At 46.7% G+C, this 22,435-nt stretch overlaps 1 protein-coding gene and 1 long non-coding RNA gene across 2 annotated transcripts in view; both read right to left on the bottom strand.

Moving 5' to 3' along the window:
* LOC101690568 (HLA class I histocompatibility antigen, alpha chain G) overlaps positions 1 to 22,435 on the bottom strand; it is a 171,935-nt gene that overhangs the window by 103,860 nt on the left and 45,640 nt on the right.
* LOC123387570 lies at positions 4,994 to 12,304 on the bottom strand. The gene is made up of 3 exons (XR_006602013.1): positions 11,483 to 12,304; positions 10,743 to 10,924; positions 4,994 to 8,380 (listed from the first exon to the last, which is right to left on the bottom strand). It is a non-coding gene; the product is annotated as an uncharacterized LOC123387570 (long non-coding RNA).

Below are 22,435 nucleotides of genomic sequence, written 5' to 3'. Positions count from 1 at the left end.
ATTTATGAGCTACTGTGCACACTAACTGCATGCAACAAAATCTTTCTCAATTTTTTAGTATACTCCCCTTTGTGATTTTTATGGAATGAATTAAGTTCTAATACAGTCATATTTCATTCACTCATTCACTCTTTCAACAATTAACTTAGTGTCTACTATGTACCAGGAACAGCTTTCTATGCTGTAGATACAGTTTTCACCAAAATAGTCCAAAGCACCTGTGCTAGTGTGCTCTACATTCTAGAGGGTTCCCAGGAGTGAGATGGAGCCATTGGAGCATTTTCAGTGAGGACATGACATGAGCTGACTCATGTCAGCAGGATCGCTGACCCATGTGGGGAAAAGGGTGGCAGGTGATGGGGAGGCACCAGGGCCCCAGTTCAGGAGTGAGAGATGGTGGAGGAAGGGGAGGGGAGGGCCTGAGGGATGAGAGAGCCAGAGAGAAGGGCTGCAGACAGCAGACACAGGCTGAGGGACAGAAACAGAGGTAACAAATTCTAAAACAGCAGAATTCTCAGACTTTATGTTGCTACCTAGATTTTTAATTCATAAATATGTAAAGGGCTTAGCAAGATATTCTGTGCATCTGGTATAACTACCCTCTGTGGGGCTGCCTGAAAACCAGTTGCCTCCTTGTGATAATCAGATAATGCCTAGAGCCCCAATAACCACACCCATGCCTTAGGTGTCCCACACACACACAGGCAATGCACAGACACGGGGGAAGGGCATTTCTACTGCACTGAACACTTGCCACTTCCAGGTGATCCAAGCTTGGACAGGCTTCCAGCTGAAATACACGATAACAATTGTGCGTCCCTGCACTGAGGGTATGTCCAGGACAGTCACAGACAATCTCCAGGCTAGGGAATGAAGATTATTTCAGAATACAGCAGTGACTGATACTGTTTGGGGAAACTGAAGAATTTTGTGAGTCTGACTGCTGTGCTGTATGGTCGCATTTCTGTGGAAGGAGCCAAAATCACTTTCACGAACTAGACTGCTGATATTTCAGGGGTTATCAAGACTGTGCTACCACGACAGTGGATCCACCAAAAGGACACTGGGCTCAGTGAGAATCTGCAGCTGGTGCACCAGACCCAGCTTCTCCAGGTGTAAAGACAAAGCCCTCCATCTCTGTTCCCAGGGCTGCCCTCTCTCCGGTAGCAAATGCTCTGGGGGTGAGTTTTCTCTAGAAGAGTCCGGAAAGACAGAGGTGAGGGCTGAGGGGTAAGAAAGTCCAGTTCAGCCAATATTCGGGAAAGGACTGAGGGTCTCGGCCTGATTTCCTCAGAGCCCCTGGGCTCTTTTCGGGAAGACAGGGTGACAAAGTGATTACCTGATCACCGTGCAGGAGGAGATGGGTCAGGGCAAAGTCTCAGATCCCCAGAAGGGACTGGTCTTCAGAGTCTCAGGAGCAAGGGCAGCGGCGGTGTAGGGAAGCCCAGCGCCAGGGAATCCCCATCTCCCCGGGTTTCATTTCTCTCTTTCACAGCCTGTATCTAGTCCTCCTGCCTGGATACCCATGACGCGCAAACACTTCGCACTCCCATTGGGTGACAGGTTTCTGGAGAAGCCAATCAGCGGCACCGGGGTTCCAGGTTCTAAAGTCCTTACCAGGCCCGCCAGGACGTCGCTGCTTCTCGAACCCTAAGGGTTTGGGTCTTGGGGTCCCGAAACATAGTCCTGCTGCTGGCTTGTGCCCCGGCCGTGACCGAGACCTGGGCGATAGGAAAAGGCAGCTGCGGGGCGGGAGCGAGGGGACCTCCCGGCGGAGACGCGGGACCTCTGGGAAAGTCGCCTCACCGCAGCCCCTAGCCCCAGACACCCATCCTCCCCCGGCCCTCCGGGGCCTGTGCTCCCCCGACCCTCCGGATCTCGGCTCTGCTCTCCCCCACTCGGTGCCCGCTCCCTCTGCCCTCCCGGCTCCCTCCACATGAGCCCGGGCCCCGCGCCCAGAGGAGGGTCGGGCGGGGTCGCAGCCCCTCGGCGCCGGAAGACTCCTGCTCAGTGAGGTATTTCCACGCCGCCCACCTCGCCGCCCCGTCCGGCCCGGCCCGGGGAGCCCCGCTCTGTCCCCCACTGCCCTCCTGCCTCTCGCCCCCCAGTGCCCTGCATTCTCCTCCCTCATCTGCTCCCCTGCTCCAGCAGAGGGGCCTTCTCCATCCCCGTCTGTGCTTCTCTTCCCAGGAAGCTGCCGCTCTTAATCTCTGGTTGAAATTAAAACTCTGGATGCAGTTCGTTTTCTTCAGTGCTTGCCAGGAGGAGTTGATAGGTTACTTAAAAAACAGAGGATTCCTAATGTTCCGGAGAGGAAATAAAAGCACTGAGAGCCTTCCAGATTCCCCAAGTTTGCTGGGCTTCCTCTGGGGGTGGGGACAGGAGAGACCCTGAGGAGCCAGCATGGAGGGACTGTGTCCAGCCTGTGCTAGGTGCATCCTGGGCTTTGACATGGTCATTCCTCTGCTGGGTCATCATCCAGTTCAGTGGAACCTTGTCCCACCTGGCCCTGGGGTGACAGGCCCTCTGATCTCCCCTGTCTCCAGGACTTGTGCAGCAAGAGCTTCCTGTGGGGCGTATGTGCTGGTAATGAGGGGCAGACTGTGCTAGTAACTAAGAGAAGTGTTTGTTAGAGGTTGGGAAGTGCAGTGAGGAAGGGGACCCAGAGGAGACCTGTGTGGGGACAGGAAGGATGGCTACTAAGTGCAAGCCTCACTGAGAAGGTGAGCTCTGAGGGAATTGAAGGACATGAAGGAATTGTGTAAGAGGAGGTCTGCAGGGAGTTCTTTCCAGGCAGGGAACCTCCGGTGCACACTCACTAGGGCAGAGTGTGTCCTGTATTCAAGAAAAGGTGAGGAGGCCACCGAGGCTGGAGTAGAGAGCAGGTGACATGAGGGCAGATGCCCAGGATTAGAAGGATTTTGAGTTTTCTCTGAGTGAGATGGAGTTAAAGATGGTTTGGAACAGATGATCCACCTGGAGGGCTTGTTTTAGAAGCATCTGTTTGCTGCTGTGCAGAATTGAGAGGTACAGGGCCAAGCAACCAGTACAGAAACTGTAGGAAACCAGTGCAGTGTCAGGGGGCTGGGTGGTTCAGTTTGCTAAGCATTTCCTTCAGCTCCTGTCATGATCTCAAGGTCCTGGGATCTAGCCCCACACCTGGTTTCCCGCTCAGAGGGGAGCCTGTTTCTCCTTCTCCCTCTGCCCTTACCCCTCTCCTGCTCATGCTCTCTTGCTCTGCTCTTTCTCTCTCACTCAAATAAATAAATAAATCTTTGAAAAAAAAAAAGTGGGAGATGTGGGGTGTCGTATAATGAGAGAAAGTAATAGGAAGTGATTGGGTGCTAGAGATAGTTAAAGATGGACTTTGCAGGATTTCCTAATGGATTCATTCTGGGTGGTGAGGAGGAGGAATCAGGGAGGGCATCCAGTATTTCAGACTGCAGGCAGAAATGTGCAGTGCCTTCCTTGGATATGGGGAAGACTCTGGAAGCAGGATATTTGGGGAAACAGCAACACAAGCATCCAATTTAGGAATATTAAATCTGAGATATCTACTAGAAATGCAAATGAGGGGGCTCATGGGTGCCTCAGTACACAGAGCATGTGAGTCTTGGTTTCGGCTCAGGTCATGATCTCACGGTCCTGAGATTGAGCCTTGCGTCAGGCTCCCCACCCAGCTTGGAGTGTGCTGGAGAATCTGTCTTTCCCTCTCCCTCCATCCTTTCCCTGCTCATGTTCTCTCTTTAAGTAAATAAATAAATAAAGTAATTTTTTTAAAAAAAGGAAAGAAAGAAAGAAATGCAAACAAGGTGCCAGTTTGATAGTGCAGGAGAGGAGAAATACCTGGGTTGGAGAAATAGGTTTGGGAGGTGACAGCATATACATGATGATTAGAACTTTCAGCAGAGATGAGGTCACCAGGGGGTGAGAACCATAAAAGAGAAGGGAACAGGACCAAACCCTGGACTCCTCAGCACTAAGCAGGCAGATCAGAGCGCACACCCAGAGCGCACTGCACAGTCTGGTTCTGCGTCCAGAAGGCACAGAGACCAGGGAGGCCCAGCCCTCAGTGTGCACAGGAATTTCCTAGACTATGAAGGTCTAGACAGTCTGGGATAGAGCATGAGATTCTGGGTTGATAACAAGGTTGGTGCTGCTGCTGCTGCTGGTCTTCAGATCCCACACTGAGTAGTGAGCACAGGAAGCAGGATCCCCACATGGCCATGCATCAACTTCCTCTTTAGGGCTGCTAAAGTAAGTGATTCCTGGGCCCTCACCTACATTCTAAGATGGTGGGTCTGGGGAAAGACCGGAGTATTTGGTACCAAAGTCACAAGCAATCCTGGGGCTCTACCAGAGAGAGGGGGAAGCACTGAAGTCCTTGAGGAGAGCACTCATTGTGGGGAAGGGTCTTACAAACACATTTATTGGGGTTTTTTTGTAGGAAGAAAAATACAAGGCATGCTGGGAGATACATTTTTTTTTCTCTCATGGAGTCCAGCCAGGTGGCAGACTGAGAATGTGGTTATCAGCTCAACATAAAGAAAAAATCTGATTGCTGAAAGAGTAGGTCTTAAATGTTCCCACCACATGCACACACGCACGCACCGGTAACTGACAGGATGCAGGTCTTAGCTAATGCTACAGTGGTAATCAGTTTGCAGTATGTAAACAAATCAGATCCAAAGGTTGTGCCCTTAAATTTATAAACTATTATGTCAATTATATCTCAATACTACTGGAAAATATTTCTGAATCCATGCTGTCTGAAAGAATTCCTTCACACATTACTCACTCCTTTTCTTCAAAACAGAGTCCAAGTTCTTTTATTTGAAACTATATATATTTATAAAGAAATACATTTGTATAAATGTATTATCAGGGAGAGTTACATATCTATAATTTAACATATAAAATATAAATTATATATAATAAAATAAATAAATTTTAAAACATATTTTAAGAAAAAGGAAGATGAGATATTAAATATAAATTAAATCCATATATTATGAGTATATATATTTATAGGGAAAATATATATTTTGTGTATATAATGTTAGAGTACTAGGCCTCATTTTATTTCATGGAAAGCCACAGAACAGGCCCAAGACTGCACAGGCAGGAACAGAATCCACCATCACACCCCAGTTCAAGGACCAAAGAGGAACCACTGCCCCCGGTGCTGGGCACAGGTCCCACTGTTCATAAGACTACACCCTGAGGCCAGAACTGCTGTCACTGCTGCTCCTGGCAGCAGGATGACACGACGGCCACTCACACCACCTGTGCCAAATGCATGTAGGACTGTCCCAGCTTCTCTGTCACACACATCCTGAGTCAGAGTCTGGCATGTGGTCACCTGACTGGTGGAGCCTCAGGCCCTGTCCCCCTGTAACTACGTGTGACATCCCAACTCTGATCTGGATTCCTGGGGAGTGATCACCAACATCCTCGGACTTGAGCTCTTCATTTGGTCTGCTCTCTGCATTCCTAGCCATAGGCCTGTGAGAGGCCACACATTCAGGTGGTTCCCAAAGTCACCCCTGCTGTAGGCAGATCCCAAGATGGTTCCAGTGTTCCCATCCTCCGGTATTCATGCCCTTGTGTAATAATACCCACTTTTGGAACCGAAGCTGGACATAGTGACTTGCTGGTGACACACAGAATAGAGTGACATTATGCAGTGAATATCTGGAATCATCAGGACACAAGATATGAGGCATTTGGGGTCCACACTCTCAAGGTGGGCCGTCCAAGCCAGCCTGGGTAAGTGCAGATTTCTGGTGGACCCCCATGACAAAAGACCCTGCATTCCTTTTTCCTCTGAGGGGTTTCTCAACCCCCACAAATCTCAACCCCCATAGCCACTGCCCTCAGACAGGAGGACGAGGAGGAAAGGTCACCAGCAGGGATTCTCATCCTGGCTGCAGTCAACAGGGGAATTCTGTAAAAAGTACAGGAAGGGAAGAGAAGAAACACAGGCCCCCAACTGTAACAGCTGGTGAGTCCATGCACGCCCCAGGACAGCCCCGTGGCTACAAAGGTGAGAGGAGAACAGTCTCCAGTCTCCCTGTGCTGCCCCTGGGGCCCAGCTCTCCTTTCCTCCAACACAGACAGTGTCCCAGGGAGCCCCCAGTGCTGCCCCCTGTGTATCTGTCTCTGCTCATCTCCAGAACAGACCACCATGGCCGCCCCCTCCAGGAAGCCCTCCCCTCTCCATATGCATTAGTTCAGTTGTGTGCCACAGAAACCCAGCCAACAGTAGTCCATGGGACAGCAGCTTGTGTGTGTCCCACGAGTGAGGTGAGCCGTCTGGGACTGTAGGGTCAGTCTGCACCACGTGGCTATCCAGACACGCTGCTGACGATGACCCTGGGAAATTTCCGTATTAGCATGACCAGGGCACCTAAGACCATGTCTGTGGTCCGTGAGCAGGGGCAGGGAGAGCAGAAAAAGTGGATGTTTCCCTCCTTTTAGGACAAAACCTTCTACCACATTCTGTGTCCCCACAATGGCAAAAATGTAGTCACACAGACAAAAGTCACCTCCTGGGAGGCTGGTGAATGAAGGGGTTTTTAATCTGAGGGAACATGTACTCCATGAAATTGTGTCGCTGTGGAATGAGAGTGATTTCTGCTTTACTTAAATTTTTAAAAATCACCTGTGGCAGAATTGTTATTACCAATACCTAATATCAAAATCTAATCCTGAATGAGTTTTGTATGTAAAAATCTAGGATCTTCTCAGAATATATTGTTATTTGAGAACAAAGTTAGAAGTAGATTATTTCATAAAATGCCACCCCCTAAAATGGAAATCTCTCCCATAATAATACTGCGGAAACTGGTAATAGCTCTTATGACCTAGGAGAGAGTTTGGAAGAATTGTGGAGGGAATAGAGGAGGAAATTTACTTTTTACTGTATACTCTTTTGTGTTCTATAAATGTCTTCAACCTTGTGCATGTCTCAGTCTTTTGTAATAAATTCTGAATTGCCCAAGAAACCCCACCTCCATTTAGCAGACACATAATAGGCAGTAGCAGATGTCAGGCTCTCTGCTAGGCTCAGTGAGAGAAACATGAAGGAATTCAGAGTGGGGTGAATACCCTGGTAAATGTAACTATCCTGATGAGGTTTGGGGAAGCAGCCTCCACGCAGAAGCTGAGAGCCAGATGTTGTACTACATGCTTGAGATAGAAAGAAAATACAGGTGCACACCTTTGTGACCCACCTGTCTCATGCTGATGAGGTTCTATACCTACTCGTGACTCTCCCTGTATGGGAAGGACCTGAAACTTGGAAAGAGAAACTTTGCCCATTAGGTCCAAAAGTTATTAGGAAGATTTAATTAGAGAATAGTGACCTCCTAATGTAACTAACTCATCAATACAAGAGAAAATCACTAAGAAATTATCTGGATGAAGGGAAAGAAACTGACAGAGTGGAATCACAAGAAATGTCTTGGTGGAATCCTGTCTGAGGCAGACTGGCAGAAATAGTAAGAGATGAGGGTTAGCCAGGCAGCACGATGCAGGAAAGAAACAAAATGGTTGAGTGTAGTGATCACGCTTCCTAAAGATTTAGAAGGTTTGACAAATGAGGAGGGAAATATTCAGAGAGGACGACCTCTCAGGATCTACAAAGTTGAGACAGACCTTTCCAAATGAGCGTGATTCTCATAGCTAACACCCTGCTTGGATAACACAACTCAGCCTGCAGGTCATATTCAGCAGGGCAGCCAGAGTATAATTATGTTGCTCAGTTACTCTGCAGGGTAACAGCCTGGTAAGTACAGATTTATGAACACATCCAGTGTGTGAACACATCCAGCGCAGAGACCTTCCTACCCCCCATTCCTTCCATCTGTCACCTGGAACATCCCTGTGCAGATTCTATAATAAGGCCCAATGGTCCCCACCTCCTGGTCCACATGGGCTTGTGGAATCTCCTCCTACTGAGTATGGGTGGGATCTGGAATATCTTCTAACCAATAAAATATGGCAGTGATGAGCTTGGAATATATATGATTATGAATTGCATTTTGCTGATGAGTTTTTACTATCTTCTCCCCTTGGAAGCTTTGCTGAAGCAAGCAGCTGTGTTGGAAAGACCAGAAACTGAGGTCAGCATCTGCCTACATCCAGCAAGACGCTGAGGCCCCAGTCCACCAGCCCATAAGGAACTACTCAGTCCTCCCCAAAGGGCAGCCCTCCCCTTTTTTGAAGACAGACATCCCGTTTTCTCTTTCCAACATGAAGGTCAACTTCCTACCATCCTACTTGCTTTCCTCTCACTTGGAGCTACTGTCAGGCTATCAGGAAGTGCCACCTTCACGTCACTTCTCACCTTGGAGCGCAGGCCTCACCAGGAAGTCAGCTGGAAGAAGACAAGTCAGAGACAGCAGGATTAGAAGGTCATGAGTGCTCACCCCCGTGTCCCTCAGGCTCACTCAGGCTGTGCTTTCAGACTGTCAACAAAACAGTAAGTGGACTCTGCCCACCCACGGCTGGTCTCCCCACTTCTGCATGCTGAACAGTCCACCTCACACCCCAGATGCAGACTCCACTGATTCCCTACAGCCCAGATGTGCTCTCCTTCCCCTCCACCTCCAGCAAACACACTCCATCCACCAACGTACAACCAGCTCTCCCATCCCCTCAAACCCCATGGACTCCCCTACAGGGACAGTGAAAAATGCATATGCAGGAGCTGTCAGAGCCACAGAAGGTGGTGACCCTTACTGAGGCCGGTGAATAGTGTCCAGGGGTCAAAAAAAAAAATGGTGATCACTTGGACTCAGCACCTGACCATTTTGTTAGAGTCATGGCTCAGCCTATTGACTCAGTTAACTTCATAGTGACCTTGGTTTCTTTCCCTATAAATTGGAGTTGGTACCTTTCCCTATCTCACAGGGTTATTAGGAGGTTTTAAATGATTCAATTCATGTGCATCCTTTTAACCAGTGTCTGATGCTTTTATCAAGCAGAACCCTGGGGAGGAAGAGAGTCCCACCAACGTAGCTCCTGTTTTCTTCTTCCTACCATGACATGTACCAGTTCGCCCCCTCACTCATCACCCTGAGTCCCTTTCACTTTCTCACCTGCTGCGGATGGAACTTGTAACCCATGTGGTGGGGGTGGGGCGGGGCAACCATGACCTGGCCAGGGTGGACGCAAGGATGAGGAATTCTCAGAGCAGAGTGTGCACACACACACACACACATACACACACACAGGTATGTGTGTATACACGAACACTCATACATGCTTGCACGCGCTCACTCACACACACATATACAAACCTCCACACAAACTTCTATACAAATTTCTGCAGGATTGTGACTCTGCCCCCAGACAGACATATGTACATGACATGCTTGCATCACATTTCCCACTTTATTTGAAGTCTGGCTTACTCTTCTTTCTAAGAAATCTAGGATCTGATGGCAGTTGTGCATCGACTGATGAATTGATAAAGAAGAGGTGGTGGACAGATAGATAGACAGATAGACAGACACAATAGAATGTTATAGATAGATAGATAGATTGATAGATTGACAGACACAATAGAATGTTATTCAGCCATCAAAAAGAAAGAAACCTTGCCATTTGCAATGACCTAGATGGAACCAGAAGGTATTATGCAAAGTGAAATAAGTCAGCCAGAGAAGGATAAATGCCATTTGATTCCATTCATATGTGGAATTTAAGAAACAAAACAGATATACATAGGGAAAGGAAAGAAAAAAATAAGATAAAAACAGAGATGGAGGTAAACTATAAGAGGATCTTAGTGAGGGTTGCTGAAAGGGAGGTGGAGGGGGAGAGATAATCGGGTGATGGGCATTAAGGAGGGTACATGATGTTAGGAGCACTGGGTGTTATATGCAACTGATTAATCACTAATTTCTACCCCTGCGCCTAATAATAAAGTATATGTTAACTAAATTGAATTTAAATACAAAACAGTTTTTAAAATTTAGGATCTTGAGGGAAAAGGACCCGAGAATTTTTTTACCACCACCAAGTGACCCCCTCCCCAGAACTCTGGTACACTCTGGATCTCATGCATACCTGCTCCTGGAACCCTCCTACAGGAGTGGGAGATGTGACCTTAGATCGAGATCCTGGAATCCAGAGGCAGCCCGTGCATTGCCCAAGGTGGTGGTGGGGCTCTGGGTCCAGCAGGTCTCCAGCCTCCCACCTTCTCCTAGCCTGCCCTCCCGCCAGCCAGGGAAACCCCCATCCTGCCCTCCCCCATCAGGCTTGCTGTACAGCCTCCATATCTCTTTCAGAATAGATAGGAACAGGAGTTTCAGTTGAACCCTTGGGATGAGACAGGCCGATCAGAATGAGGAAATTAGATGTCCTCACCCCCTGAGTTCTTATTGTTCTAGAACACAACTGTAGCAACTATAGTTCCAACAATCTAAACCTCTGCTAAAACAACCCCAGTGATGAGAGCATCAGGAAGAACCTGGGCAGCAAATGCCACCTAGGTGAGCATGGTGAGCATGGTGAGCTGGGCAAAAGGATCAGAGGTGAAAAGGAAAAGTTAGTGGTGCCCCTGTGTCCTGACTCTGCTGAGAGTCTCTTGAAGGCTCCTGGACCCCTGATATAGGGCTCCACTCCTCATCCCCCAACCCCCATCTCATGGTAATGGGCTCAGGCAGCCCCTCATGCTGCACACAGCACGCGTATCTCTCTTCATCTCAGAAGGCAGCACAATGGCCACCTACTTCTGGATAGTTCCATCCCCTTCTGCCTGGTCTCCATAAGCTCCTTGTACTAGATCTGGTGTTCCCTGGTTTATTGACAGGTCACAGTCATCTCCACAAGGCAGGAACCCAGAGCACACAGCCCCTCAGGGTGACCCCACAGTCAGGGGGTTGGGGGTGGGTCACGTGTGTTCTGGGAGACTCTGTGGAAGAACAAACATGGACCGTTAAGGCAAGGCCTTTTGGAAAAGCATAGACTCCACAGACCTAGATGCGATACCTGCTGCCTGCCAGGGTGAGGCAGGAAGTGTTCCCTCTCAGGGGGCAGAAGGAACCAGCACTAGCCAGGCCATGCCCAAGACAAGAGGGTGGGAACCACCTCTGACATTTTCCTCCAAGGGAAGAACCGTTTCAGAGACTCTCCACCCTTTTATGAAGCCTATAACTCAGTATCTCTAGCTCAGTATTGATAGGTCCTCAAAGCTGCTCTGTCTCTGCTGGGAAAGAGCCTGAAGAGTGAGAAACCTCCATGAGCCCCAGAGCTACTGCCGTGCTCTCCAAGAGAACATTCCCCAGCATGGGCTAAGAAGAGTGTGTCATGTCACTGCCCAGGGGACTCAAGATGGGCCACTGTCCTCAGCGCATGGCCCCCCATCCCACACTAGATGTTCTCTATCCCCATGTGCGAGTAGCTCTGGAGAGAGGGCGGCCCCAGGCTGGGCTGCGAAGAGCTGCAGGGCTGGGCTGTGGGGAGTCCTTACCAGTGCGGCTGATGTTCTTGTCCCAAACCTCAAGTGTCTCTGCAACGACAGGAAACACGTCTTCTTGAGTCCATCTCATCCCTCCATGAAGTGCCCACTGGACTCCCGCCCATGGAGACTACCATGGATGGCAGAGGCTCCATGTCCAAGCTCAGTCACTGTCATTGTCTTAGCCATCCTGTCACTGCCCCAAGGTCCCATTGTCCTCCTGGAGCTCCCAGCCACAGTGACCTGCAGGGTGGGGGGGCCTGCCCACCTCCTCCCCAGGACCAGGCACTGTCAGTCAGGGCAGGGCATGCCTCCAGAGCCCCCCAACATTGGTCCTTGCACCCCACTCCCACTAGCTTCTCCGTAAGGGAACATTCACTGTGTAGACTGTGCTAGTGTGACACAGTAAGAAGGACATATTCTGTCTTGCTCCTCAGTTCCTGCACAGCTCTTAACATCTCTGTAATGGCCTGAGTGATGGGAGTCATAGGAGCACCTCTTCCTAGATTTTGTTCCCAGATCCTAAAAAAGTTCTGGAAAGATCCTGGTTCCATCCTTACACACTGTACCAAACCTCATTGCATACCATCTCTCTCCTCTGATGCTGTGAGCCCTGAGAAGGCAGGACTGAAACAGAACTCAGGGCCTGAAACAGAACCATATGGCAAACTGTGGAATTCACACTCCGGTATGGGAAAGTCTGAGCCCTAATCGTGCCTCTCACTGGTTTATGCCTGGATCCCACATGCAAGGCCCTTCAGTAACTGTTTCATATACTAAAACCTCGAGACATTAACTAGAAATGATTAACTACACCTATGCCTGACCCACCTATGTCCTGACCTCCCCATGTCCAATGTCACCCACACCTTGCCCAGCCTGACTGTTGACTGCTTGGAACCTCATCCCCCCATCAACCCAGATCGTACACACACATCAGGGTCTACACAGAGTTCCAGCTCATTCATGAACCTTCCCACGACCACTGGGGGTCTGGCCTATGAACCCTGTAAACCATGTCTCTGCTTCTCGTGTGACATCTAAGGAGGTGTCTGTCTTCAGTAGCTCTCAGTCTGCCTCACACGCTCAGTCACGTGCCCTCAGAAGGGTGGACGCCTCGCCATCTTCATTGTGGGCTCTATGAGGACAGCCACTAGCTCATACCTTCTGCCTGCCCCAGCCTGACACGGGGGCGAGGGGGGCACCTGTCAAGAGGGTCGCACGTCCCTGGGGTGGGAGTTGTGCTCGACTCTCTGCTTTCTCCCAGGCCCCAAGCTGCTGGCTGTCATGGGGTTTATGTTGGTGGGATTGCTGCACATTCCTCAGGTTTCGGGGTTCCTCTTCATCTGGCTCACAAAGATCTTGGTCTCGTCGTCTGAGGAACTTGGCTCTTGCATACACCACTGGACTCCAGACTCTGTCTCCCTCTCTCCAGGGTCATGGTAGAGGAAGGTGGCTGGTGTGTGGAGCCCAAGGCAGGAAATGCAGGGCCTCCTGGAGCTCCAACCCCGCTGAGGGGAGATACTAAGAGAGCGCTGTCCCAAGGCAGGAAGCAGGGGGGTTGGAGGAGGCTCCAGCTTTCACTGAGTGAGGACCTAGTGATGCACATGTGGGTAATGCGTGTGTATCTGTGTGTTGTGTGTGTGTGTCTGTGTGTGATTGTGTACACATATGAGTTGTGCGAAAAGAGAGACAAGGCACACAACATAACACAATGGGAGATAATGATACAACATCACTCCCTGTCCCCCGCCCCCTGGGACAGTCATATTCCAATCCCACACCCATGGTGCCCCCATAGAATGCACAGATTGTATGTGATTTGCTGCAAAGCAAACACTATTTGGCATATCCAGATTTTAAAAAAAAAAAAAAAAATCTGTGCTACTTTTGTTGAAAACTCACTGGTGTCTTGCTCTTGCCAGCCATGTAAAGATGACATGCAGATCACGCCCCAAAGCTGTGTGAGAGCTGAGCGTGTGAGCACGTGCTGTCCGCGCTAAGGACGCAACAGAAATCATCGGCCATCGTCAAAAAGAACTGTTTGAAGAACATTATAAATGAGCTGCATGCAGGAATGTCCTTGGAACAGTAGAACTTTCTATAATAGTACTGACGGGTGATAAGAGCAGCAAACATGGAAACGGTGTCATCAGAAGTTCACGCTGTCCTTTGAGCTGTGAAGCCAAGTGTCAAATACTTACACAGTGCACTTTCTGTTCACAGGATTCTCTTGTTCACAGGCATTACTCCTTCAGTAAATGATCATCTGAGAAGGTTGCCAGAGGGGAGGAGGTGGAGGCTGGGGACATAGGGGAGGAGGAGTGGGGACACAGGTTTCCAGTTCCAGAATGAATAAGTGACAGGAATAAAAGGCACAGCATGAGGAAGACAGTGGATGACACTGTCAAAGGGCTGCATTGGGCAGGTGGGAGCAACACCTGTGAGGAATAGAGCATGATGTGCGAACTTGTCATGTCATTACTTGTACACCTGAGACTAATGGAACATTCTATGTCAACTATACCCCAAATTTAAATACTTTTTTAAAGTTATTTTCTTATGATTTCAGCTGTTTTAACATTTTACATTAAATTAATATACACAGCAAATTCTAATATTGGATAGGAGAATTGATAAAATGTATCAATGTGTATTTAACTTACACAAAGTAAGCTGCAAACAAATTAAAAATATAAATAACTAAACATCTGAGAAGATTCAATACTATATATGAATATTTGGATGGAAAGCATAACACTGGGCAGGCCTGGTCCTCCCACAGCACTAAGATGGAAAAAGCCATTGATCATAGTGTCAACTCTGTTAGAGTTCCTTAATAAGAAAGCGTGCAATGGAGAAAAATGTTTAGGAAATAAACTTTTGTTCAGAGAGTTGGCTTTAATGACTTGTCTATGAACAATGATGTCAGTACTGTCTTTAGCCTTAGTAGAGAGATGTGTTACTCATTATGGAATCTGGATTAATTTGAAAAGAGGAATTAATTAGCATACAAAAGTCATAAGAAAATTGAAGAGGAAAAGCAGTCCATATTACTTTTCAAATTTAACTGACAGGATGTCTGTCATGACAGATGCATGGAGAGGACCAGGGGGACACCCTGGACAGTACAGAGTCAAGCGTTCAGGGAGCTTCAGAGTCTGAAGGGCAGATGGTGTGTCAGCAGAGCCGTCTAGAACCAGAAGGAACAGGCACGCAATGGAACACAATTGCAGCCCTACTGGGGCTTCTCCCGCCCCTCCCCCGCATGGGAACCTGCGGACTCAGGCACCAGGGCATCTCCACGTGATCACCAGAGCCAGAGCGCAGCAGAGCTGGGCTTATTCCTGAAGCCCAGGCCTTGTTCGTGGGCCTCGGTGGCCACTGCTCGCTCTGGTGCACAGCTGCACCCCTGTGGGCAGAGGTCAAGAACACCTCAGTGCCCAGCAGCTCCCTGTGGAGGGAGGCTTCTCCCATCTCTTCCAAGCTAAGCCCTCCTGTTGTAGCAGTGGGAAGATCACAGGCAAAACCCAGGCTTGTCATCCCCCCCTCCTTCCTTCCATCCTCACTGTGTCCTGTATTTTGTTCAGGATGAACTCTCCTGGTGTTGATATACCAGAGCCCAGCCAGAGGTCCCATCTCTCCCTCCCTATACCACACTTTCCTTATTCATTTGTCCCCTGGAACAGCAGCCCTAACTGCTCTTAGGGAATGGGACGATGACTGCTCTGGCTGCTTCCTGCGGAAATGGGGTGGCGGGCTGTAAGGCAGTTAGAATCCATCCAGGATCCACCTAGGGGGCCCATGGTAGGGCTCAGGCAGTCATGATGGCCATCATACAACACATGCAGCAACACATGCAAAAGAATAAGCATAACACAAATATCAAGCTCCAAATTGTGATCACATCTCTTAGGTAAGATCCCCAATTACCAATTCCATCAAATAGACCAGTGGATAATTTTGACTTTTTAAATTGATCATGAATGTCCCCTATGAAATGAGACACTTTGTGAGAATTATCTGTAATGTTAAAACAACACGTATAAAGAAACCCCTTGCATCCTAAATGGTGTAGCAATAGTAGATAATCCACAGTGGCCCGTTCCTGAGAAATCCCTCTCTGACTTCACTGAATTCTTGGCTGAGTGTATCTAGTGCCTGGGACGGATATTTAGAGTTCTTATGAGGAAACATACTGTTTTGCTTATTTCATGTTGTAGCTCCTGTGGTGAGACCTAGAAGTCCCATAGTGAGCGCAGAGGGCCTTTCTACCAGGGGGGCTGTTGTATGCTTGAAAAGCCTTTGTAATCGGACCCCAGGAGAGGTGGTTTCTAGGACAAATATGTCTAAGGGATAAAACCATCAAGAAGCTCTGTTTGAGCTCTAACCTTCACAATAGCCCAACCACAAGGAATCACTGGCAAATGGGAGAAAACTTGTCTTAAGAGATAACGGCAACTTCAAATGTATCATCCAATGCAGTCATAGAGAAAGTGGCGTCACCCATGAGCTCCATAAGTCTATAGTTAACCTCATGCAGTGGGGCACGCTCTGGCTGTAAAGAAGTGATTCTGTCATTCCAGCCACACAGAACTTGTCAAGTTGCTAGCTGAATTATAAAATTGTTAGGGAATTAATCCCATTTTTCTGGTTTAAATAATCATATGCACAAAGGATCCTGTTATTATCCCCACAGAATAGCAAGCAAGAGAATTGCCTATACATGAACTATTGTGGCAATTTCTCTAAAGTTTACCTCAGGTTGTCTAGCTTCAGCAAACAACAAATGTTTAAAGATGATCAGAGCTAGAATTTAACATCCATAAAGACGTTACTAAAACATAATTTCTCTCTATTATAATAACCCTCATTTTCAGAGATGACCAAATCAAAACTAATTTTTTTAAAGTAAGTCCAATTTAATGAACTTATTCTAATTATTTATGTAAGCTCGGCAAGAATAGCAATTAGCTGTATAGATCTTTTAAAATGTTTCCTTTGTCGGAACTTTTTGCAAGGAATCTCTAGGTGGAACTCTTGGGAGCCCCTCCAGGCCAGAAGCCAAGCCAAGAACGTGCCATCAGACACGTCTGCAATAGTTTTGGATGAGGGCAGCTGAATTCCTCTTCATGAGCTCCCAGAGTGTCTGAGGTTCCTGTGCCCGCCAGGAAGTGGCATTATTTACTCACTGGTGAGGCTGCTGGGAACTCTGTAAGCAAGGTGTCAGGCCAACAGCTCCAAGGAGCTTTAGGGCTCCAGGTTTCATAAAGTCAACTTCAGTTCCTTAAAGCTGTTTGGTCATATCTGAGTCCATGCATGTCTCTCTCAAATATGACATTCCAGTCAAAACCTTCATAAAATAACCCGTTTCCAATGCTGTCCTGTTGTAAAGAGAACAGATTCTTATTGAGCTTATGCAAATAAGTATAGTTGCCATGGAAGAAAGAATATTTATGTTATCTTAAGAAAAAAGTTTTCTTAACCCTGAAGACCAAACACTGGAGAACCAGCAATGTTTTAAACAAGAGTCACAAAACTATAAACATTTTCTTAGTTTATTTAGTCCCATGTTACTGATTCTTGTTTAGTTTAAATACAGCTTTTATTTAGTTCAAGAAATTCTTACTCATTTTAGTTTAGGATTTTGAAGATACCAAAAACCTGTATTTCTTCTAAAGTACCTTTAAAAAAAATCTGACAGAGGGAGAGAGAGTACAAGCAGGGGGAGCAGCAGGCAGAGGGAGAGGGAGAAACAGGCTCCCCGGTGAGCAGAGGGCCCGATGCCAGGATTCATCCTGGGACTCTGGGATCACAACCTGAGCCAGAAGCCAAGGAGAAGGCAGACTCTTAATCAACTGAGCCAACCAGGTGCCCCCTGAAAGTCCTTTTTATGAATCTTCTTGAAGATGAATCTCATTTTATAAATGACAAAAGACTGAAATGCAATTGACAAGGAAATTCAATTATTTCTGTGACATACAACATTTTAATAATTTGAATGTTGTGATGACCCTATTACCAAAACATATTAAAACTTTAAGAATTGCATATCAGGGACTCCTGAGTGGCTCAGTTGGTCAAGCACCTGCCTTTGGCTTTGGTCATGATCCCAGGGTCCTGGGATCGAGTCCCACATCGGGCTCCTTGCTCAGCAAGGAGCCTGCTTCTCCCTCTGCCTCTGCCTGCCTCTCTGTCTGCCTGTGCTCACTCTTTCTGACAAATAAATAAATAAAATCTTAAAAAAAAAAAAAAAATTGCATATCATTTTTAGAAGACATAGCATTTGCGCAGATAACATAACCTGTGGTTTATCATTATTTGTTTGAGGGTGCTTTCCTGGTAACTTAACATACCAAGTAAACAAGCCCAACTGGTCAAAAAACCTCTTTTACAATGTAAATTTTGTGGAAGTTTATGCGAAACTTCAGTTATAAAGCATATGCCTAAGTAGGACTACAAATTATTGTAAAACCCAAAACTTTATTATTTATTTGACCAAAGTGACAGTAAGATTCCAAAGGCAAATAAGCAAGGTCATATAGTTGTTAGCAAAACTTACCTCCCTTAAAACTGAGAAGTTTTTTGTGCCTGGGTGGCTCAGTTGGTTAAGCCACTGCCTTTGGCTCAGGTCCAGGTCGTGAACCCGGAGTCCAGGGATCCAGTCCAGCATCGGGCTCTCAACTCCACAGGGAGTCTGCTTCTCCCTCTGACCCTCTCCCTTCTCATACTCTCTCTCACTCTCTCTCAAATAAATAAATAAAAATCTTAAAAACAAAAAAAACACCTGAGACGTTTTAACTAAAGAGACAAAATACAGAAACTGGTTTTCCTGGGCTGGTAAAGAAAAGAGAAAACAACTTTTTTCATTTTCTAACTAAGAGGAGATCATTAATTTAAGAAAACTTTGTCTTTTTTAAGTGAAAGAAAGTGGAATTTCAACCTTCTACCAGTGCACCTTTAAAAACCCACTTATTTCAGGGATACCTGGGTACTCATGTGGTTAAGCCTTTCAACTCAGGTCATTGTCCCAGGGTCCCATACATACATACCCTGGGGGGTCCTGAGGTTAAGCCCTGCTTGGGGCTCCTTGCTCAGTTCAGTGGAGATCCTGCTTCCCCCTCTGCCTGCTTCTCTCTCTCTCTCTCTCTCTCTCTCTCTCTCTGTGCTTCTCCTCCTCTCTGAAAAATAAATAAATAAAATCTTTTTAAAAAATATTTTTCAATCTTAGTCCATTGGGACCACATATGACAATTCTTTTCCAAAGATTGCCTTTACAAACCCTCCAAAACTTTTTTTTGCATTTAGATGTTGTCCTGAGCCATTTCTTTTGAAATAATCAATCTTATTTAGCACAAAATTACCTTTTTTTACCTTTAACAAAAATGTATTCCCATTTCTTATATCTTTCTTACATATCTCCTGCTTTTCTACATACAGAGTTGTTTCCCTTAATTTCATCAGTATTAATTATACTTAGCAGAATTCTGCACTCTGAGAAACCGTAGTCTTTAGTGAAAATTAAGCAGTAACCAATTGTAAACTGTTATACCAGAAGTTTATGGACAGTAAATTTATGTATCAGTTAAGCACAAAACATGTTTAACAACAAACTCAAATATTATTAGTTTCTTTGTAATAAGAAGTCAAAACCACAAGTCTATGCCCAGTAATCAATGCTTTAGCACTTTATCCTGCTTGAAAAAGACCTACATGTCCAATGAATTTAATCCCAATTTATTATCCAAGCAAACCTTTAAAGCTTCAGGTTAGCAAAGACTTTTAAAGCTAACTTAACCAATTATCCATGAAAACTCCAAGGCATAAAATTAACCATCATTTTAAGTTATCTTTCTGTTAAAAAATTATAACAGAGATCACAAAAGCTTATTTGACCTTCAGTAAATCTTGGTAGAATAAATAAATAAAATAAAATAAAAAGTTAATGCTGATAACTTTAAGGACATGTTTTTCTTAATTAAACAAATAAACTTACATTAGTTTAAATACCCATTATATTTCACTTGGATTCTCCTTTAGAAATCAGAAGAATTTGTTCCCCATTATCAATTTTTACCTGAGACCCTGGTGAGGAATCTGAAATGAGCAGTGTGTTCAGGCCGCACCCTAGGTGGTGCAGAAGCAGGAGAAGGGGGAGGAGGAGGGAGAAGAGGCAGAGTGCCCCCCAGAAGGCAGAGAATGTTCCTGCTCTAAAGCCTGTCAGCTGGGACAGATGAGCAGATGCAGATTTCTGTTTGTTTGTTTTTCACCAGAGTGGAAGTAGGCAGTCATGTCAGGCCAGAGAAGACAAGGAACTTCCCCAAAACAAAGGAAGTTTCAGCAGCTGCCTGGGAATATTTCCTAAAGTTCCCCTCCTGTGGTAGACTAACCAGAGACAGTGGGTTCCAATGATACCCATTAACCAGGGAAATGAGGGAGAAGCCCCATATCCATTAGAAGGAATGGAGAGAGAGAGAGTGAGAGTCATTGTCCCCTTTGCCAGGGAAGGCCTGTGTTTTTTTCTAGGAACCTGGGTTTATTCTGAGGAGGTCTACTTACATAATTATCATCCAGTATGTCAGGAGGAAGTTGACTAGCCAGATACTTTGGGGCAAACATGTTCTACAAAAAACTCTTATGTTGGGGTCCTGATGCAGAGCCCTGTTTTCTGCAGGAGAGATTTAACTGATAAATCCTACTGAGGCCATCCTTTCCTAAATTTTATAATCCAAATTGTTCCAGTGGGTTAGGGGACACCTGAGTGGCTCAGTCAGTTAAGGGTCTGTCTTTGGCTCAGGTCAAGATTCCCAGGTCCTAGGATCAAGCCTCTCATCCTTGGGTTCTCTGCTTAGTGGAGAGCCTGCTTCTCCACTCTCCACCCTCTGACTGCCTCTCTGCCTACTTGTGCTCTCTCTCTGTCAAAAAAAAAAAAAAAAAAAAAAAACTCCAAGGGAGAGCCTTTGGGAACCTAAGAAGAGACCTTGCCTTGTTGGGAAGGTCACACCTTATTTTATCTCGCCTTGAAGAACCCCCTGTGTTTGACCCATGGGAAATACTAGAAAAGGTTTACAAGGGCAAATTACCCAAATTTGCATTACACAGGCCAGAGAAGTCCCTGTGATGGATGAAGTGTGATGATTTTCCATGCCAACTTGCCACATACAGGATGACAGGGTTCTTTGTCTTATGGAGTCTAAGAATGAATCTCACAGACACAAAAGGGTGAAGGGAGGGGCGCCTGGGTGACTCGGTGAGTTAAGCCTCTGCCTTAGGCTCAGTTCATGATCTCAGGGTCCTGGGATTGAGTCCCACATTGGGATTTCTGCTCAGCAGGGAGTCGGCTTCCCCCAGCCTGCTCTGCCTGCCTCTCTGCCTACTTGTAATCTCTCTCTGTCAAATAAATAAAATCTTTTTTTAAAAAGGGGTAGTGAAGTGAAGTGAAAGTTTATTAGTGAAGGTGAGAACAGAAAGGAAAGAGAAAGCTCTCTAGAGTGAGAGGGGTCCTGAATGGGTTGCTACTGAGGCTTTCAGTGGCAGTCTCTTCTTGAGAACTGACTGGGAAGCTGGTGGCCTTGAGATTCCTGTGACATCTTGGCTTGAGCAAGGACCATTGAGAAACCATTAATGACTTACTTCTTTGGGGTTTGGTCATTTTCTATGATACACTGGAGCTGCCAACGAAAAATACTGGTGACCATTCGACACCATTGGAGACCAGGGGTCTGTTTCCTTATCTCTTGCTGACTCTAGCTTAGAGCTTCTGCCTGCCAGGAATAGTCTCCCAGCCAGGGGCCCACTGCCTCTCCCTGCCTACACCTTAACCCTTTCCTTATCCAATACCAGATGAATGCATCAAACGTCAAACTTCATGGTTGCCAGGGCACTTGGAAGTCTCAGGGGAAATCTCAGGAACAAAGTAACCACAGAGAAGATGAGTGTCATAATCTGAGTAGAAACTGAACATCCTGAGTGGCCACTAATTGCACAGACAGAGGGCAGCTCACTCAGGACCCGGGGTGAAAATGCAGCCACTGGATGCAGAAAAACAGGGCACAGGCAACAGCTGTCAGCACTGCAGGGGCTCAGGCCACAGTGAGGTCTGAGCAGGTTAAACAATTCTAGGAAAAGAACAGTCTTCAAAAAAATAAAATAGATTTCAGATTTGCTTAAACATAAAATGCATAATCCACTCTGATAGAGCATATTACCAGACATACAAAGAAATGTATGACTTATTCAAACAGAAATGTGTGGCTCTAATGAGAAAGTCAACAGAAAAGTATTCCCAGTGCGCCCAGATGTGGGAATCAGCATCAAAGGCTCCCACGCATCTTCAGGAACTATGTTCAAAGAACTAAATAAATATGTGTTGAAGGAATATAAGAAAATCTTGTTATTAATGTTGAACAGAAAAGAAACTGAAGCAAAAAAGCAGAATGAACTAAGAAGACCAAATAAAAATTCTAGAACAAAAAGAAAGATACATAGTAAATTCCATGGGTAAACTGCATTGAAAGCCTGGAGAGGCAGAATGAAGAATCAATTTGTTTGAATATAGATAGATAATTCAGACTGGAGACTGACAGTGGATGGGGCGTTCTCCTGTGTGCACAGTCCTGTGTCCCTCCTGGGGAGCACAAGGAGACCCTAGGGAGGTTCCTGGGGAGAAACTCAAAGGCCCTTCTGGTCTTCTGTCCTCAGCCCTGTGGCTACAGTGGGGGCGCTGCTGCGCTCCCGTTCTTCACCGCCAGGGGGCACACGGGGCTGAGCTGAGTCAGGTCCAGAGGGAGGACCTGCAGACTCTGTGTCCTGGGGGAGAGAGAGTAAGGGACCTTCTCAGCAGCCTGGAGGCAGGTGCAGCGATGGTACGGGGATCCGGAGAGAGGAGCGTTCTGGAGCCCTGCCTGGTGTCTGAGTTGCCATCTGTCCTCCCCACAACACCTCTCTCCAGCCCCTGCATCGCAG

The sequence above is a fragment of the Mustela putorius genome, unplaced genomic scaffold (assembly GCF_011764305.1).
Source record: "Mustela putorius furo isolate JIRA1106 unplaced genomic scaffold, ASM1176430v1.1 tig00003856_pilon_pilon_pilon, whole genome shotgun sequence".
NCBI classification, from domain to species: Eukaryota; Metazoa; Chordata; class Mammalia; order Carnivora; family Mustelidae; genus Mustela; species Mustela putorius.
This window is presented reverse-complemented; position numbering and strand designations above follow the sequence as displayed.